The 19739-nt window shown below is 36.7% G+C and overlaps 1 protein-coding gene across 2 annotated transcripts in view; it reads left to right on the plus strand.

Annotated features, from left to right (window-relative positions):
* TBC1D22A (TBC1 domain family member 22A) overlaps positions 1–19739 on the plus strand; it is a 165135-nt gene that overhangs the window by 141651 nt on the left and 3745 nt on the right. The gene's annotated exons all lie outside the window — the stretch shown is intronic.

A 19739-nucleotide genomic window follows, 5' to 3' on the forward strand; every position in this document is an offset into this window, starting at 1 on the left:
AGTAAAGTTGCCTATCTTAACAATTTGAGCCTTAGGAAAAAAATATCTACATAATAGAGGACAGTTACTGTAGAAAAGCAATGCCAGACTATCAGTGCGTCAACAAATTATACTGAAACTAATTCAGCTAAAAGTGATGTGATGAATACCAATGGAATTGAGAAAGTTGACCAAGAGTAAATGACTAATGCTGGAAACATGAAATCGGAAGGTGTTTTAACGTTTATTTTGTAATTACCATTTCTACAGACTTAACGCAGAGAGACTTAGACACAGAATAAATATAGATGTAACTTAAAGAAAATGTCATGATCTAAAAATATGCTAACTAATTTAATGGATATCACAAATATAAACAGATTGGAAAATATCCCAGTTTATTTTACAGCAACTAAAGTCTAGATATTCAGTAACTAAAATTATACTCTCTAATGAAATGACTGAACTTATTTGAAGATTTGATCAAAATTAGAAATTCAAATACAGAGTTTTTGATGGGAGAATTCTTAAAGTGATCAATGCACACTATTATTTAGTGGTTAGAAAAAAGATCAACTGGAAAGTGCAATCTGAGCTCTTACTTCTTATTCTAATTCGGGAAATTTTTGTGTGCAACCTCTAAGTTTTAATTCTGTTTTGAGAGGTGACCACATACTAATGACATCTTTTTATTCAGATGATTATTTATATTCAATCATTATTTTAATGGAAGAAGATTAAAAGTTGATCTCTCTAACTCAAAATACCTAGGAACTCAGTTCTGTGCTTTCTTATTACTGATGTCACGTAATCCATTAAAAACCTGTTAAAGAGGATGAGGGATTCCAAAGACATTAGTAGGATTGTACACGGAACACGTGTCTTCCATCTCTTAAGTAGCTCGTATCTGTGATATCTGAATTACAAGAACAGGTTTTAAAAATCACACCTGTAGCGTTGGGGCTTCCTTTCTTTGGCTATTTTTTAATCTACTGTTTGTTACTAATTTGGTCATGCTGTGAGTTTCAAAGAGCTTCCTGCCAGCTAACTGCCCGGTCCTTTAACTGAAGTGATAAAGCTTAGAGCAAAAATAAGATTTGCATTACTTGCATGATTTTCACACATATCTACCCAAAAGATGATGTCTCAGTCTGTTTTGCATAAAAGCAGTGGAACTATGATAAAGTATTCCAGATTACTGCTACTGTATATTGGTAATATTTCTGGAAGCTTATACTAAATTTTATACTAATTTTTCATAGGGTGTGGTAAGAGCATTTTTACCCCAGATGGAGGGCAGGGACATGGAAGATGGGGGAGTTTAATTGTTAAAATAATTGAAAGAGCAGCTGCAGTTAGAAGAGAAGCTAAGAGTAGCAGTCGCTATGTCCAGACTGTGGATGGGTCACGTTTGTAACTGATGCTCTGATGAGCTTTAATGCATCATCTTTCTTGGCCCATTCACTGTGAATTAAAAGCGTAGTCATACTCAAGAATTCTGATGCTTTGCTAGAAGTCAAATTTGCGTACTGTATTAAAACATACCCTTTAAAAAATGTTTTACACTTGTAACAATTTTTTTTGTCTTTCAAGTTATTTGATATATCATCAATGTCTTATGTAGATGGCATCTCTGACTGTCAGATCAGGTATTAAAATCTAGAGGCTTCAAAGTTTTACCTTTTCAGGTAAAATCCTGTCAGTAGTCCAGAGGCTGACATTATAGAAGGGAAAAGTTAATTATCTTTTCCTGCTGTTCGGGTTCCTAGCTGTCTTTTTCAAATCATTTAATTATAGTTGCTAAATACAGTTGCTGAAGAAGCACTGTAAGAAGCACTAGAAAAGTCCAAACCAAAGAATTCCTGAAGATATAAAGAGCACAGCTAAAGACAGACTCTTTGGTTCAAAGAAAAATAAGAGCTTTGTTATAGTCTCAGCCTAACTGTTGTCCTCAGGTTATTAACAGCTAAATCTTTCATTTGGCAAAATATACCTGTTCTGTGTGACTGTATCTGAAACTTGTAGTTCTTCTTTATCACTAGAATTAATTTCACCTGATGTATAGACTTTATGTATTTTAATGCAGGCAAGCAAGTGTTGTTTCTTCTTGACATGTAGTTCATCATCTGCTCTGCCTTTGACCGTAATGAAGTCTCCCATCTAAAGTGGTGTGATTGCAGCACAGTCAGCAGTGGACTGTTGTGGCTTTCCAAATCTGTACTGCGACTTTGCTATCTCAACAGAATGTTAGAAAGTACACGAGGCGGAATTATGGTTGGAGTGGTTCCAGTCAGTGTAAGCTGGAGCTGCGAGGTTCCTGTCTCCTCTGATTTCAGTTGGCTCAGCATCCTGTCATTCCCTTGTGGCAGCGTGATCACTTACCTATAAGTGATACTGTGTAAGTCATGATTGTGAAACTCTAATGAAATAATTTGACATTGTCTTACCTTTCTTTATGTTATTAATTTTCAGAATGAAATCCATGCCAATTAAAATTATTTTGGACATTTTTAGCTGTTTGGATTGTATTAGATATTTGGTTTTGCTTCCATGAAGATTTTGAATACCAGAATAATTTGCTAATGTATCTACCACTTATAGCTTATCACAAATCTTCTTAGTGACGTATTTGTTCTCTTCATGGGTTGGCATTAATGTACGCTTGAGAGTATTATCCAAAGGCTTTTCCTAATTTTCAGGAAGACTATAAATAGGGAAACTACAAGGTATGAAACTACAATGTGTCCAGCTAACAATAACAATAATAGGTATTAATACTGTCTGCAAAAATAGCTTTATCTTTAGTCTCCTTTACAGATTTTTAGTGGAAAGCTTGTAACATGTAAATTCTTCCTGTCTCTGTGACATTTTTACTTATCTCTCTCAGAAGACTCTGGTTGGAAGAAAATGATATTGTTATGATAATGAAGATAATAAAGAGATAGTTTTAATTATAAATATTAAATATTTTTATTAGCTTTACTTAGCCAGTATTTTTCTAATAATTATTATTTATCTAGTTACATATCCAGTTTTCTTACTATCTGTTAAGAACATATGAAACTCTTTCTTTTTTGTGGTGTCATTCCTAAGAGCTTCATTTCTACCTTTATTCCTGAAAACTGAATCTACATTAGAGCCCAGACAGCGAAACTGGATTTTATTCTTTGGTGATGTTGTGTATTTGATTGATAGATGTATATACGCAAGATAATGATTTCATACTGGGATTGTTTGGTTGGTTGGGGTTTTTTTCCACTTTTAGATAGTATTTAACAATATCAACGGCAGTGTAATATGACATCTGACCAGGAGGACTAAAAATAGCTATTATGTTCAAGAGAAGTTTTTTCTAGTGAGCTGCTGTGGGAATCAGTAATTGGCATGATGCTTTTCAGCATTTCCACTAGGAAAACAGCAGATAATAAAACTCAGTGGATGACACAGATTCACCATTCTGACAGAGTGAGGAGAACAGAGCAGTTACATAAACCAGTCTTGAATCACTTGTTCAGTTGACCTCTTCAGGCAAGCTGTGTTGTGATATAGTCAAATGAAAAATTTTTGCAAATACAGGGTAAGCAGAATAGGTGACATCTCTGGAGCGAGAGTCTGTATCCTGGGATGTGTGACTTCTGAAGAGTTCCTGGGGGCACCGCTGGCAGATACCTCAAAATGAGCTCCCAGAATAACGCTGTGGCACATGGGGATAATTGGATCCTAAAATTAATGAACATAAGAGCTTGCTTTACCTTTTGGTGGGGTTCTTCTTAGTAATATTGCATCCAATTCTGATGTCTGAAGTCAAAGACATAGAGAGGGCTCAGAGAGGATGATTGAAGTGCTCCAAATATTTAATTTGTCAGAAACAAAACCAACAGGTGAATTTGATTAATGCATGAGAAATTTGATAGGAAAAAAATCCTAAGTCACTAATAAAATAAATAATGAATTCCTGCAGCTCTTACGGATTTCAAATAGATATTTTTTTCCTGAAAGAGAAAAAAAAAAGGTTTAGGTTTAGTTCCTGTTATCTACACAAGAGGTCAGACCAAGATAAGTAATGATCTTTCCTGACTTTAACATCCATGACTCCAGGAATGAGCTCCAAAGTTCTGTTGTGGATCTGATAATTCATACTCCCACTGCCATATATGGTTGCTCTATCATGTATAGATACAGAAAACATCTGAAGTTCTCACAGTTGTTGAAACAATTGGAGAATGGATTTGCCTTAAAATATAATTTTGAAATGGCAGTCCTCAGTTCTAAAACAAGTATAATGATTTTGTCTTCACACAATTACCTCTAAAATGTTTACATATCTCATAATTTTTAGTTATCCTTACTAAGAAGCACAGAGTGTTAGAACCACATTGCCATTGTAAAATATGTCTGTAATTGTGCATCACTGTAAAGCAATATTTTGTTTGTAAAGACTTCAGCAGTTGTTGAGTAATCACTGCTTTGGTTTTTTTGTTTGGTTCTTTTTGGTTTCTGTCATCGTGTCAAGTAGCATAATTGAACTCTAGAAACAAGTTCGTATTGTTCTGGCAGTAAATTGTGTCCTTTGTTATCTTCTTATCTTGCAAGCCTATATGAAGTAAGAGAAAATATATGCATGTTTTTTGTTCAGAGCTGTGTAGCTCTAGAGATGCTGAGACCAAACTCCATACAGGTCCAGCAATGCGTTTTGTAAGCTGGGAGGAAGACTCTGCAAAATCCAGGTCCCCTCTCATCTGAACATGTTGGCAAGAGTTGAATTCGATCAGGCTCCTGCTAAAGGAAGGGCAGGATGTGATGCAGGCTGTCTGTAATCTGGAGAGATTTCATATAAGCCTTGCTTTATTGCTTGTATTTTACAGAGATGCTGTTACTATCTAAGTTTTAAATCAGATCTTCCACACAATGAAAATCTGATTTTGTTGTCCTTTAAGGTTCCAGAAAAAGCACTTTCTGATTACTATAAGGTATTTTTCTCACATCAACCAATGTTTTTATTTATTTTCAGTAAATACCACAAAGGGATCTCTGTGTTTTCTCCATTTCAATGTATGAAAGATATTCTTGAACGGAGAAAAAGCTCTTGTTCTTCCTGAGCAATTTAAGTGACCTGCTAAACTAAATGCACTGGCAGGGCTTCCATTTAGTTAGTAATTCACAGCTGTCACTGGAGACATCTCTCTACAAAGAAAACTGTTTTCTTTCCATGTTTATTTCTTCAGCAGAAACTGCTGCATAACAATGTCAATTATTTGCCTTATCAGTGTGTAACCCTAGAGAAGACTAAAATCACAGGAGCCTGTACACTTGACTACCAAACTCTATCAAAACTACTGATGAGATAACAAAGAGAAACTAAAAGCTTTTGGAGTATGAGCTGAATAATAGAATGAAGTGACATGTCCCTTTCTTTGAGACAAGAAGATGGAGGAGGATTAATTTTCTTTCAGTCTTCTGTTCTCTCCTATGGTTTCCTAAATGCTGGTGCATGTAGATTTAACTGTCTTCCAATGAAATTGTCTCATTGAAACTGCGAGACAGTAAAAATAACAAGAGTTTAAATGCCCATTGTTTTGTCATCTACTTGTAAACAAATCGGATTTAAAGTTCTTCCAGAAATGCCATTATAGCAGATTTACTGTTGCCTCATAGCCTCCAAGCTGGCTCTTTCAGATGCCATAAAGAGCAAGATCTTTACACATGATAACTCATTTTCTCTCTCTAGTGTTTTTTGCATTAGACATCCCTTTGAAAATATAGTACAAGCTCCCATTTATCCCATCCTAATTTGTTTTCTGCACAGTAGCATTTGCTTGCTGTGAGCTGTGTGAATAGCCATGGTTGCATCCAGTCCTCAGGAACCGATTCACCAAAGCTTGGTGTTAATTTTTTTTTTAATCACAATTCTTATACACGTGCTTAGTTTCAGGTGCTGATATGCGTAGGACAACACGTTAAACAGAGACATCTGAAATCCTTAATAGCGGTTGTTCTCTACCACATCCTCTCTTAAAGATTGCCACCCCAAGAAGAGGTGACAGAGTGTTGCATGGAGCTGCCTCTGAATTGCCAGCTCGCAGGCAAACCCATTCTAGAGCACTGAAATTGCCACCAGTAATTTAGCCCTGAAAGTTCTATTTCATGTAGCTGATATCTTTACTCTCTTTGTGAAAAAAGCGGCACATCTTCCAGGCTGTGCTATCATTTGCTCTCTTGGAGATCGGTGTGATTAACACAGGAGTTCCTCCTCTCATCCTCCTGCTAAGGAACAGATGAGAGATGTAGTTACTGTGGGCAAACCAGCTCATCAAATGCTTGTACTATACCCCATAATGCACCTCTAAAGTATTTTTCCATTAGAAATGTTATTACAGTCTTGGTCCAACCCTTAAACACCTTTTGATCATGTTCATTTATTTAAACAAAGTGGATTTTTATTCATAAGGTATGGTTTTATACAAGAAAGAATATTGTCAAAAGCCCAGTTCTCCAAAGAAAATCAATTTGGTTATAATGTTTCCTCAAAACCTATTTGGTTTATGTGTGGCTTTGAGTCTTTAGATAAACGCTTCAGATTTTTTTTAGGCTTTTCTCTGAATCTGGGAAGGCTACAAGGCTACAGACCATTTCTTAATGTAATTTTTGTTTTTACAAAAGCACAAGGGTATAAGAACCCTACACCTGGAAGAAATACTGCAAACTGTTATTAATATTTAGTTTACATAATACTAGTGTCTGTCACATGCTAAATTAATATGATGGAAACAGTATTTCTCTCTCCATATTGATTGTCCATGTTTTTTTAAGATTTGTCTTTACATAATGGAAAATTGAGGATTTTGACTTGCTTGATCTTTGATGACCAGTCTGGAGCTGCTTTCAGAGTGCGCCTCTGCCAAACCCTTCTGTTGAGCGTTGATGCCATGGTGGGGGGCACTGCTTTCAACAGGCAGATTTTTGTGAGGTTTTAGAGTGTAAACTTGATTAATCATTTCCTTACATGTATGGACTAGAATTACCAAGAAGAGGGACTCATGGCCTAAGCATTTTCAGGACTTTAATCTTGTAAATCTTAAAAATCAGCAGTTGGCTAAGATTAACCCAGCCCATCGTCACCCGCTGTGCTGGGAAAACCATTCCGTTTTTCTCTCACGTTTGTGTCTGGAGGCTGTTCTTTTGTAGATAAGCAAAGAATAAATCCTGCAGTTAGCTGCTGGTTTGCAAACTCGTATTTTCCACAAAAGCTGAGGAATTAATTTTCTTACATAGAAATTCGATCTCAGATTCTGGTTGGCCAAAGCCGAAGTTGTAGATTTCTATTTTAATGAGTGTAGTGATATGTAAGAATAACATGGAAAAATTATATAAGTAAAATGTGTTAGTATTTTAATTGTCTCAGAATCCGAGGCCTTGGGATATTTATAGGTAGCTTAGGGCTTTTGTGTGCTCCATTTAGAATTAATGTATTTCCATGATCCCAGTAATAAACTCTCTGTCTATATTCTTTTGAAAAATTGCATATCTCTGGGATTTGCATGAGAATTATGTGTTTGTTTTTTATGTAATCTCTTCAGAATTATGTATAATAACAACATCAGTAGACTGAGAAATGAAGAACTTGCCCTAGCAGGGAGTATAAAAAAAAAAATGTGGCTTATTTAACCTCGTAAAACAAAGCTTGAGAGAGAGTATGATCATCTTAGGGAATGCATTTGGATCACTTTATAATAAGGGTAAAGATTTAAATCATAGTGTAATTTTGGCAAAAGACCAAAAGGATATAAATTGTTCCATTTTGACTTATAAATCATTAGATAAAGTGAAGCACCTTCTATGTAAAATATTAGGGCAGTATATATTTTTTGACAAAGCTTGATAAATTCATGTGAGTTATTGTGTGATATAGGAAGATGAATCCTGGCTTGGGATTCTTGTTGTCCCCAAACAGAGGTTGAAAGATGTCTTGAGGACAGTTGTTAATCATGTTTCTTGTATAGTATTTATACTGGTTTAGAATATTTTTATTCTTTAGCTTATAATATGCAATTGAATGATATTGTGTTAATTTGAATTAATGCTTCAGTCTTTCTGTGAAAGCACTTCTGGCATCGCCAACTGATGCATCATTTCCTCTGAGAGGTACGAAGGAAATGCATTTTCATATATTTCTCTCCTAAGACATCCAGGAGATCTATGGGGGATGTTTTTGTTTTTGTACATTGAGAGAGCGTGTGTAGCTTGGATGATCCCTGGCTTGTGCTCTTATGCCTGCGTGCTTTACTCACCAAGGGAGCTTAAATGATTTCCTGATGTGAGCAGTGGTGTTCTCCTCCGAGCTGAGGGGGCTTTTGCATTAGTTGTTATTGGGTTTGTGAGGCTTCCTCAGTTAATTTGGAAATCTTCAGTTATCCGATTCCCCACTGATGTAGAGACAGAACTTTGGGCAGGTTCTTTATCTGTCCTTTCCTTTAACTGTGATATCTTAATGAAAGTTGTATTATCTGACATCTGTATTAATGTCCTTAAGCTGGAGACTCCCAGATGTTTCATGAATTTTGACATGGCAAGTGTGAAACTATTATTTATTATTCAGAACAAAACACCTGCATATGACTTCATGTGGTGATCGAACAACGTAATGGAAATGGCCTCTTTCAGTCCTATATCCCTACAATACTGACAATATTCCATTTGAACTATGTTTAGGAGGCTTTTTTTTAGCTCTAAAAAGATACTTGTTTAAGTAACCACCTCATTATGACATATTTATTGGATATGAAAATTGTATATCGCAGACAGTACTACTTAAGTTATATATGCAAGCAGTTTTGCATCAGTAATCCTTAATATATATTTTCTCTTAGAATAATGTGAGATTTTACTCAGAGAAACTTAGTGTGAAATACCTTTTTGTCAAAATTTACTAGGTGCTTTAAGTCAGTTCATTGTATTTAATTGGTATTTTATTATTTTCCTTCATTTTCTTTGAGCTTTTAGCTATTTATACTACAGTGTTAAAACTTAGAAGACTTTGCAGAGAGGGGAATACGTGTGAATTTGGAACTGTGCATGCAAACTGTTCCACTTAAAATGCATTGCCAAGTTATGGTCAGGAAAACCAAACCAAGAAGAGTGGGTAGCATATGGACTTCATGGAGAGGCAGAATTGTAAATCTTCTGTTGGAATCTGGTGTACAAATATTTTGATCTTCCTTGACTCAGGAAAAAAAAAATCGTAACTTACTCATTGGCAGTTCATTTCAGAAATGAAATTCTGCCGTAATTGCTGCAGTCTTGATTGATACAGCAGGTCCTACGTTTGCATGAGGTTTGGGGTTTGTTTTGTTTTTAATAGAATGACTTCTGGTCTTAATTACTCCTCATACCACAGATATTTGCACCTCTTTTCTTTATTTGCTGCTTTTGCATGGAGCTAGTGACAAATTATATGCTTGGGCACTTTATTTGCTTGGTTTATATTTTGGTGCACAAGAAGTACACGTATCTCGAAATATCGGCAATATAGCAATATTTCATAAAACAGTATGCCAAAAAGTATAATCAGAGTGGTTCAGAGCCATTCTGCTCTGTGCATTAGCAATTGGAACACTGAGAAATCTTCCTGGATGTTTCCTGGGATATTCAGTTTTCATATGAGATTTTTAAAATGAAAGTTCTGTCTTCTCTTGCGTAAAAGGAAGAACCCGAGACTGTTTTTGTTTGTATGATTTAAGTACAAATTTACATCAGTAAGATGAGTAAGATGACTTTACATGAGTAAGATGACTTCCTTTTCTGAATATTCTGTATTAGTACCTTAACTACTTCTATTTCATACGCATTTAATTTTGAGGCAGTTCAAATTAAAAAGGTATTACAAAAATACGATGTTTGTTTATGGAGCTGAACAGCTTTTAGGGTCAGTTGCAATGCTTGCTTTGTTTTAATGTCTGTGTCCTTAACCTTGTCTTATAAACTTGTAGATAATAACATGTAGATGGCAAGATGCTTTAATAAAAAGATCTAACGTGCAAATTTGTTTCCTGTTTTAAGATTTAAGGATGGTAATTATCTGTGGGGTTTTTTTGTTTTCATTTGAGAACAAGGACCTACAATATCAGCTGTGATCCTTTAATGTACTTTTTTACCATATTAATTTATATATTTTCATACCGTGGTCAGTGAACTTGCAAATCTTCTTGTCAGCTGACTACAACTTCTCTGACATTATTCTTTAGAACCATATATTTTATGATTAGCAATTAAGGTTGCTAATGACTTGCGTAAGAGATCCATACTAGATGAAACAGGACTTTAATTGCTGGTTTAGTGGTTTTAATATGCTGAGTCCAGGAATCTTTTTCAGTAGTCATGCAAAGAAAAACATGAAAGGGAAATGATAAGACCATCAACTTGTCATAAACTTTCGTTTTCAGAAAGTTAACATGTGTTTGTATGAAGTTCTTATTAAGAATATGAAATTAATTCTAAGAATAGCATACTTCTGTGTGTTTTCAGAAGATTAATGAAAGATTGTTCCATTGAAGTGAAGAGTAAAAAGAAAAAGTATATTTGAATCAAGAAATATGTATAGATTATGTATTTAAATCAAAAAATAAAAAATATATACTTGTTGAAAATCACTATGCTCCTGAGTTGCTGAAAGTAAGCTGACAGCAGGAGAAATTAACCTTTAAGCTCTTCAGATTTTTTTAAGTGGCCACTTTAAGGTGCAGCAAATCTAGTTAGAACTCTGAATAACTTTTTGTTTCTGTAGTTATTTCATACTATTCTGAGTTCTGTTAGCTGTGGTCTGTTGTCTAAGATGTCATGGTATATGAAAAAAGGTCAACATTCAGATAAATTAGGCAATTTCTTTGAAATAATAACCCTTTCAAGACATTATAGATACATAATTTAGGTAATGTGTAATGAAATGTACAAGAAAAAAATAAAATTAGCATTGAATTTACAAAGTTGAATGTTCACTCTTTGAGCAAATATTGTGGTTGGTTGGTTGGTTGGTTGTTTTCTTCTGCTAAACTGTCCTGGGGCAGGATGTGAACTTTCACATTCAAGGAGGGAGTTCTTGAGTGACACTGATCCACAACTTTCCAAGAACAAACCTCTACTAAGTCCCTCGGACTGTGTCCAGTGCAGGCTTAAATGCCCCTGCCACTTAGCACAGATAAGCCAGTGTTTCCCCATCTTCTGCTTATCAAAGTCTTAAGTTCACCCATAATCTCTGAAATGATGAGAACAAGGAGGGCGTTATTGCAGCCAGTGTCGCACCGGCCTGGCCTGGGCTCCCTCAGCCAGCGCCGCCTGCCCTGTGCCAGGGAGCTCATCTCCCCCACTGGAGGATCCCGCTCCGCTTACCCCTCTTAACCTGTATCTGCAGCAAATATTTATTGAACTGCAGTAGATGACCTGTTCCTACTATCTCTTTAATATTATATTTTGAAATCTTAGTTATCTCAGTTCCAGCTGTGCCCAATAGGAAAGAAATGTCTTCTCTGGCTCTGAGACGTAGGTAGTCAATAAGTTGCGCAGTGCTCCAGAAATACAGCTCATTATTTCCAGCTCTGTGTAGCAGGTTAGGACAGCTGGAGAAATAAGAAGTGGCAGCAGCATAGGGAATATTGCTGAGTGCACTGAAAGAGGAAAAACAGCACTCAAGAAAGAAAAGAGAAGTTGTGTCAGAGTTAGAGCCCTACTTATTTGACGCATTACGTATCAACAGTGAGGGGCAGAGAGAAGGGGAAGGAAGCTCTGAGGCATCTGAACAAGGTCAGCTGTGCTCTGTGGTCTGCGCTGGACCTGGGCTTTCATCCTCCCAGCCAGGGCATTTGTTGTGGCTTTGATAGCAGGCTGAGGGGGGAGGATTTGGACTGAGCTTGGCTGAGCCCCAGAGCAGCAGGTATCCTTCATCCTGAGTGTCTGGGAAGAGGATTAGAGGTTGGCTCTGTACTGCACATCACCGGCCTGGCCACTGTGGCTGCTGCTGAGACGCCAGCACGTCTGTCTGTCTGTCTGCTTTGCTGTGCAATGCAGGGGAGGGACTGAGAACACGGACAGGGTGCTCGCTTGGTAATGGTGATACTGCCCTTTCCTTCACACCCAATAACCTCCAATGTGAGCAAGTGAAAAATGATGTTGTAAAGGAAATGGGAATTAAATAATTCCTCTGTTAAGTGTTTCTTTTGCCAGTATAGTAGTTACATCTGGTTGGAAAAAAATTTTTGAATCATTGTCCAGTTCTGGCTGTCTCTGACACTGCATTATACAGTTTCTCATAAAAACATTTATAGTTCTTTGAATGTGTGCATATAGCTTGTTTCTCTTTTGTATTATCTGAAAAGATACATGGACATTTTTTCAGGCAATAACTGCTTTCCTCCTTAGCTTGTCTCAATAATTTCTCTAAATAAATTTTAGTGGTATTGCACTTCATTAGTTCTTTAAAAGTAAGTGCTATGTTCTAAAATTTCAAGCACAACTTTTGAAAGTACAAATAACTCTCATAAAGAAGCCATTTGATCAAAATGGCAGCATAAATTTTGCAGTGTTTTATATTTGTGCATAACATAATATGTAACAGATACAGCTCAAAATACAGCTGTTAGCAATTCCTTTGTAAATAATGGAAGATTATATATAAAGTTAATTTACCTTTCAGTTAGTTATATGCAGTCCTAAATTAGTATTGAAAAGTTCATGATCATAAAATATTGTAAGGTTCTGCTTATCAGTATGAAATAGAGCTGTGGCAGACCAGGAGTACTCAGACCATAATTACACTGCAGTTAGCAGCAGGAAGGATTAACAACTCTAGTAGAAAAATACTGTATTTTAGCACTGCCTTTATTTGTTAAATTAATAGACCGGTTCTCAGTTTTGACATTAAAAACTAACTCTATTAATTTCCTCAGTATGTTCAAGCCTGATTTTAACTTTAGTTATTGCCATTTTTATATTCGCTAGAAATAAAAACACTGTTCTGTTACTGGGGTTTATGCTCTGTTAAGTTTGTTCTGTTAAAAAAACCTGCAGTTGAACTTGGTCTATAATTCACACAGACAAAAAAGTCTGAACAGAGTTTTCAAACAAATAAATTACTTTGATTATCACAGAAGAAACCTTTGTGCTCTACTCAGTAGAATAACATTTTTATGTTTTGTTAACTATCACCATGTTGTTTCTTCTATAGTTGGGTTTGATGTTCCTTCCTTCAAGATCCACATATGGAGTCAGGCAGAGTGGGGATGACAATAAATAGCATAAAAGCTGTAGATAACAATTACCAAATAATCAATATTATTGCCAGATTTCAAAACATCATAAAATTTGCTTTCTTTTGCTTCTGTGTTCAGTGTTGTTTGCTTGGGTTTTGTTTTGTTTTCATTTTTTAAGATTGTTTTAGTGGGCTGAGTTTTCATTGGCTACAATCTCAGTGAAGAAAATTATATGGATGGCTTTGTAATAATTATTAAAAATGTGTTTTGTGAAGTTTTAGGCAGTATTCAGTTTTGATTTAGTTTATAAGGAACAGACCTTGACCATTTTGATTTTAGAGGAAAATGAGGAATAAGGGCTTTGTAAATAATTTTCTTTTTGAGATATCTGTCTTGTAGACTGGTATTTTCTCTTAGATATAAGTATTGGATCTTGCATGGTAAGATTCTTTTTGTTTCTCAAGAATAATTTTATTTCTGACAACAGCCATTGCTTACCTGGCAGTGTTACTCTCAGATCTTGTCAACTTGGTGTTTAAAACATAGACCTCACAGTTTTGCTTTTTGTATTTCTGAAGGTACTTCTGTACCACAGCACTTGTTTTGTCTTGACTACACGGTGAATAGGGTAGTTCTTGAATACATGTTAATGTAGCTAAAGAAAATGACATTTCGAAAGTACAGGTACTTTAAAAGTATATCTATACAGCTGCACTAGGTGTCCCTGGCAAGCTGCTCAAGCACCCTCATTGCAAAGGGCTTTCTTCTGATAACAACTTAGCTTCCACTTGTTACTATTGCCTCTTGGCTCCTCTTTCTTATTTGTAACCCTCACTGTATGTAATATCAAACTGCTCTTAGACTCTGCCTTCATCTTCTCCCAGCTAAAAAGACCCACAGTTTTCTCACCCTCTCATCTGCCACAGCCCCCTCCCTGTGTCAGAGGTGCCCTGCTAAAATCTCTGCACTTTTTTTTGTGCATGGTGGGAGAATTGAGCAAATCTAAGTAGTACCTTGATCTTCCTCTGCTGTTGGTAGTACCTCTTTCCCCAGCTGTTGCTCCTGGGCACAGAGACTTGTTGTTTTGGAGCAGATTTAGTCAGTCAAGACTGAGGCAGGAAAAGTATCACTGTGATTTCATTCCTACAATGTTAATGTTTTTACCACTTTCAAAATACTCTTATTTTTCTTATATTTTAAACAGAGGTGAAAGTAAACAGGGATTAATTTGGGTGGGTAGGGAGTTGTTGTGGTGGTTTGGGTTTGTTTTCTTTTATTTTTGGAGGGGGCAGGTGGTTGGTTGGTTAATTTAACAAAGTTATTCCATAGATGAGGAATTAACTGATGGTTGTACGTACTTGAAGTACCTGTGACTCTTCCCCATCCACTGCTTGGATGGCAAAGGGGAAGGGAGGCTGGAAATGCCTTTGCACAGTGTGGTGTGAGGGGGCGAACACCACAGATAGATGGAACTGAAGCTGTGCTGGCAGCCTGGGCCGTGCAGCTGGGCCCCTGTTCAGGAGATGGGTAAGGCTGTTCAGCGCAGGAAGAGTCCAAAGAAACTGGGGCGCTCTCTTTGCCATATGCAAATGGTGTAGTTTTGAGTATATTTGTTGTAGATGCAACCAAAATATAAACACACATTGGACTGGATTTTGGAAGCCTCAGCTCTGCTGATGGTCTCCTGGCTGCCCTGATTCTTCAGCCAGGTGGCATCACGATATCATTTAAATTAAGCAGAAAATACAGTTATTGCAAGAATGTTTTATAAATATTGCTTTTTGAACTCGTTTTTCTGAAATATACCAAGCAGTTTATCAGCAGTGATTTTTTTTTATGGTAAATTCAAGTTCATGATTCGTCATATTTCAAAGAGGGTCTCATATTTTAGTTCTGAATGTGGATAGGAAAATGAATTTAAGCAGTTAGCATGAGTGCCTTATTTATGCATGGATTCTAGTGGTTCCTGCTTTATCTGTTGGAGAAAAAATAGTAGTTATGATTCGGAATAAGTGAATGTTCTTGGATCACTATTGTTCTGATCATCTTTCCCCTTTTTTAAATGTAAATACTAAATTGAGCAGTTTTAGATAAACTTCTTATGTGGTCTTGTAAATACTAATTACCACATGTTTGTACATTTCTTCAAATACTGGAGGTTTTTTTGTTTCTTTTTTTTCAGTGGGTTTTTTGGAGGGGAGTGGGATGGTTGTTTGTTTGTTTCCAAATAATGCTCCATATTCAGACAACGATAAATGTGGGATGGTTTTCTTTAGCAGTTCAGGAAAATAAAATTTTCTTTATCAGGCTTTGTGCCAAGTTCTACTTATTTTTAACAAGTTATAAGATTTATTTCTATCAGAGTCAGTTTTTAAGCTCTTAAACAGATCACAGGAACATAAGTCTTATGTTTAAGATAAGTCATATCTTAAGAAACTCACTCCAGCAGTGTGTATTTGCCCAGTTACTTAACTTAAATTTCTCACACATACTCACTAGTCAGTATGAACAGGTACAGAATGAAGCTTTTCCCTTGGTAACAGTGACAAAATGCCCACTTAAACAGAAATGAACTTGAACAGTCAAGAGATTACTCTGCCATTTATTTATGTATTTGATTCTGAATAAAATTATGGATAAGGTTGCAATTAATCCTGCAAGTATTCAAGTAGTTTTTCACCAATAGTCCTATTTCAGATTTGAGCTGCGTGTTAAGTTTTATAAGTATGGGTATTGAAGATGTAGTCTGTGTGTGCTCAACAAAGGTCGTGAAGTTGAATGATCTGAGTTTTCCAGCCTTAAGCTTGGAACAATTTCTCCTGCTGTTCTGCTTTGTCTCCTGGGAGAAAAAGTTATATATTTTGTCTGGTTCTACACTCTGTTTATTTGAAAACAAACCTCTAAAATTGTAAGTTTATTTTTAAAATTGTGGTTTGTTCTGTAAGATCATAGAATTATTTAGGTTGGAAAAGACCTTTAAGATCATCGAGTCTAACTGTTAACCTAACACTGCCAAGTCCACCACTAAACCTTGTCCCAAAGTACCACATCTGCACATCTTTTAGACACCTCCAGGGATGGTGACTCCTCCACTTCCCTGGGCAGCCTGTTCCAATGCCTGACAGCCCTTTCCATGAAGAATATTTTCCTAATATTCAATCTAAACCTCCCCTGGTGCAACTCTAGGCCACTTCCTCTCATCCTATCACTTGCTGCTTGGGAGAAGGGACCAACCCCCTCCATGCTACAACCTCCTTTCAGGTAGTTGTAGACAGCAATAAGGTCTCCCCTCAGCCTCCTGTTCTCCAGGCTGAACAGCCCCAGTTCCGTCAGCCGCTCCTCATCACCCTTGTGCTCCAGGCCCCTCACCAGCTTTGTCACCCTGCTCTGAACTCTCTCCAGCACTTCAATGTCTTTCTTGTAGTGAGGGGCCACAACACAACACAGGATTCGAGGTGCGGCCTCACCAGTGCCAAGTGCAGGGGGATGATCACTGCAATAGTCCTGCTGGCCACACTATTCCTGATAGAAGCCAGGATGCTGTTGGCCTTTTTGGCCACCTGGGCACACTGCTGGCTCATGTTCACCTGCTGTCAATCAACACCCCCAGCTCCTTTTCCCCAAGGGACTTTCCAGCCACTGTTCCCCGAGCCTGTAGCGCTGCCTGGGGTTGTTGTGACCCAAGTGCAGGACCCGGCACTTGGCCTTGTTGAACCTCATACAGTTGGGCTCAGCCCAACGATCCAGCTCATCCAGATCCCTCTGTAGGACCTTACTACCCTCCAGTATGTGGCTAATGTACCTTCAGTGTTTTGGAAATTTAAAGGTAACAAAATTGATATGGGTGACTGTTATTTTACTGCCTTTTTTTAATTGAGCAGACAGATGTTTGGAGAAGTGACTGCTGTGTAGAACTTTTGAAGAAATTCAATGATTTTTTGGTAGTGATTTTCTGAGAAGCATATCCAGTATGATCACCTTACTTTTAAAGCTGAATGTATAAGCAGAATTCATTTATCTGCAAGAATTATCTATGTTTCACGAACCTGTAGCAACATTTTCTAGCTTGAAAAATACGCACAGTTGCCACATAAACAGTAGACCAGTGTGACCAGTGTCGACTCTTGCTTTCTAACCTCACACTGAAACAACTGAGCTGTAGATCACTAGCTGTTGAATAGCTACTCATACTTGTACCTTCTATACGAGCAGGTGTTGGTTGCCACAGGTGATGTTCTCCAGTGTTCGAGTGCTGAGGTCTGCCAGAAAGCCCATGGTTCTCCAATGGCTGGAAGACTGGTTAGGCCAACTTTGTTTGAACAGTAGCCAAATGAAAAACCAAAACACTACTCAAACAATATGAATCACTTTTACTAGTTTGCACCCGAAGTCTGACCCAGCAAAGTCTTGGCTGTGCAAACAGTAAAAGAACTAATTTCACAAAACTCATTAACTGCTGTGTCTTAAAGCTGGTTGAAAGTTATTTTGTAAAAGGAAAGAAAAAACTTGAATGGAAGCAGGCATTTATCATCCCTCCACATAATCTTCCTACTGTGCACTGCTAATTTATTAATTACAGTTATCAGCAGAACTGTCAAATAAGTTGATAGAAATTTTTTAAAAGTGATATTTTGGCAGTTGTATAACACTTTATTAAAAATGTGCTCTCTCAAGTGTAATAGAGACATTCTCATGCTAACTCTGTTGTATTACTACTTTTTATGCATAATTAAATATATAGTACTGCTCAACTTCTATCCTTTCTTGTTCCATATTACAAGAGCCACTATAGCAAGACCATGAAATAGATGAAGCCAAAATAATTCTCTCATGGAAAAAGTAAAATATTTCATGTTAATTTTTGCTCCTCACCGCTTCATGAAATCACAGAACCCTTGCTAAGGGCTCCTTCAGCCATCTTCCATCAAAGCAAGTGCAGAGGAGGGAAAAGGGGGGACAAGACCCCTGTGAAGAAGAATTTTGCTGTATACTTATGCGAATATTGCAGGATTCTCATTTATAAAATAGTAGGATAATTACTGTGGTTTTAATTGCACTCCTGCTTACTAATTTCTGCTCTTTAGAATAAATGTTAACAAACATTCATGCAAAAATATACATATGTACATGCTGACAAGTATATGCATATATATAAATGTGCACAAATTATTTGCATGTTTTCTGCAAAAATAGAGCACCTAGAAGATACAAGCAGGCTTAACAACACTCATTTCTAAGATTGCCTCATAACTCCTGTAGTAAAATTCCACGTTCAGTTTGTGATCCAAAACCAGCTTAAATTTAAAAGAATGTTTTTGTCAAAGCAATTGAAAGCATGAGACAAAGGATCTCCAGGTGATCTTTTCTTTGGAAAGTTTAAAGCATCATATTTGGCCTAGGATGACTTTTGCATCATGGTTCAGAGTTTGTGACCTTTTGGGTCAAAATTTATTATTTATCAGTGACTGGGAAGTTTTCGTCTAAAGTCCCAGACTTAGCAATCAACCATGATTTTGAAAATTTATCCAATTGTGTAGCTCCATACCCTGCAGCACAACACTGCTTTGGATAGGTATCTCCACATACAGACCATTTTGACCATTCAGTGATGGGTTAGGAAGCAAATATTTTTCAAGTAACCCTTTTGAACAATCCTTCCAAGAGCAATCTGTGGGATTTGATCCTGTGCATCCCAGTTCAGCATAGAGCTACAATCCTGAGTTTTACTCAACTGGAGATTGGGTGTATTTGCTGATACCATGTTGTTACAATAAAACACAGGCCTTACAAAAGCAGGAATCCACATTTTAGGACCTTTTCAAATCCAAATTATAATTTGAAATTACTTTTATTGATTAACTTTATCTGTATTGCTACATAATTAAAGTTGAAAGAAATTGAACCATTGCTTGCTATACTATATACAAGGCATACCTAGAAAGCAGCATGACCAGAAGTAGTTAGATATTCTTCATGTTTATATGTGAAAAGACTAATTAGGGAAGAGAATTTTAGCACTTCTGCAATACAGTCAGCAACTTTGCTTTATCTGTAGCTGTCTACCTCTTGCCTACCTGATAACGAGGTTATATAAAACATTTAAGGTATTAAAATGAAATTAATGTTTTGTAGTTCCTTAAAGAGGAAGTGTAGGTATTCCTTTTGTTCACACCTGACATAGGGATGTTGAAATGATCTGGTCAGCAGAAGGTACAAACTGAAAGTAGATTGTAGATCTTAAATGTGGAGGATACATGTGGAATTTTTAAAGCACTGTATGCAAAACTATATGTGAAAACTTCTAGAGCTTGGTTGGAATTGACAAGTGTGGAAGATGTATCCCGGTGCTAAAATAATGTAGAAAATATGTACAATCTAAAAGAAGGCTGGTTCCTGTGATAAACCATTTTGGATTTGCAGAGCTCAGAATTAGATTTCTGGTAGTTTCTAGTGACTCCAATACCCATGAGCATTTTATCTCAATTGCCAGCTATAAAATGAATATGCTAACACTGTTTACCT

This window comes from Streptopelia decaocto, assembly GCF_964273445.1.
Source record: "Streptopelia decaocto genome assembly, chromosome: 1".
NCBI lineage: Eukaryota > Metazoa > Chordata > Aves > Columbiformes > Columbidae > Streptopelia > Streptopelia decaocto.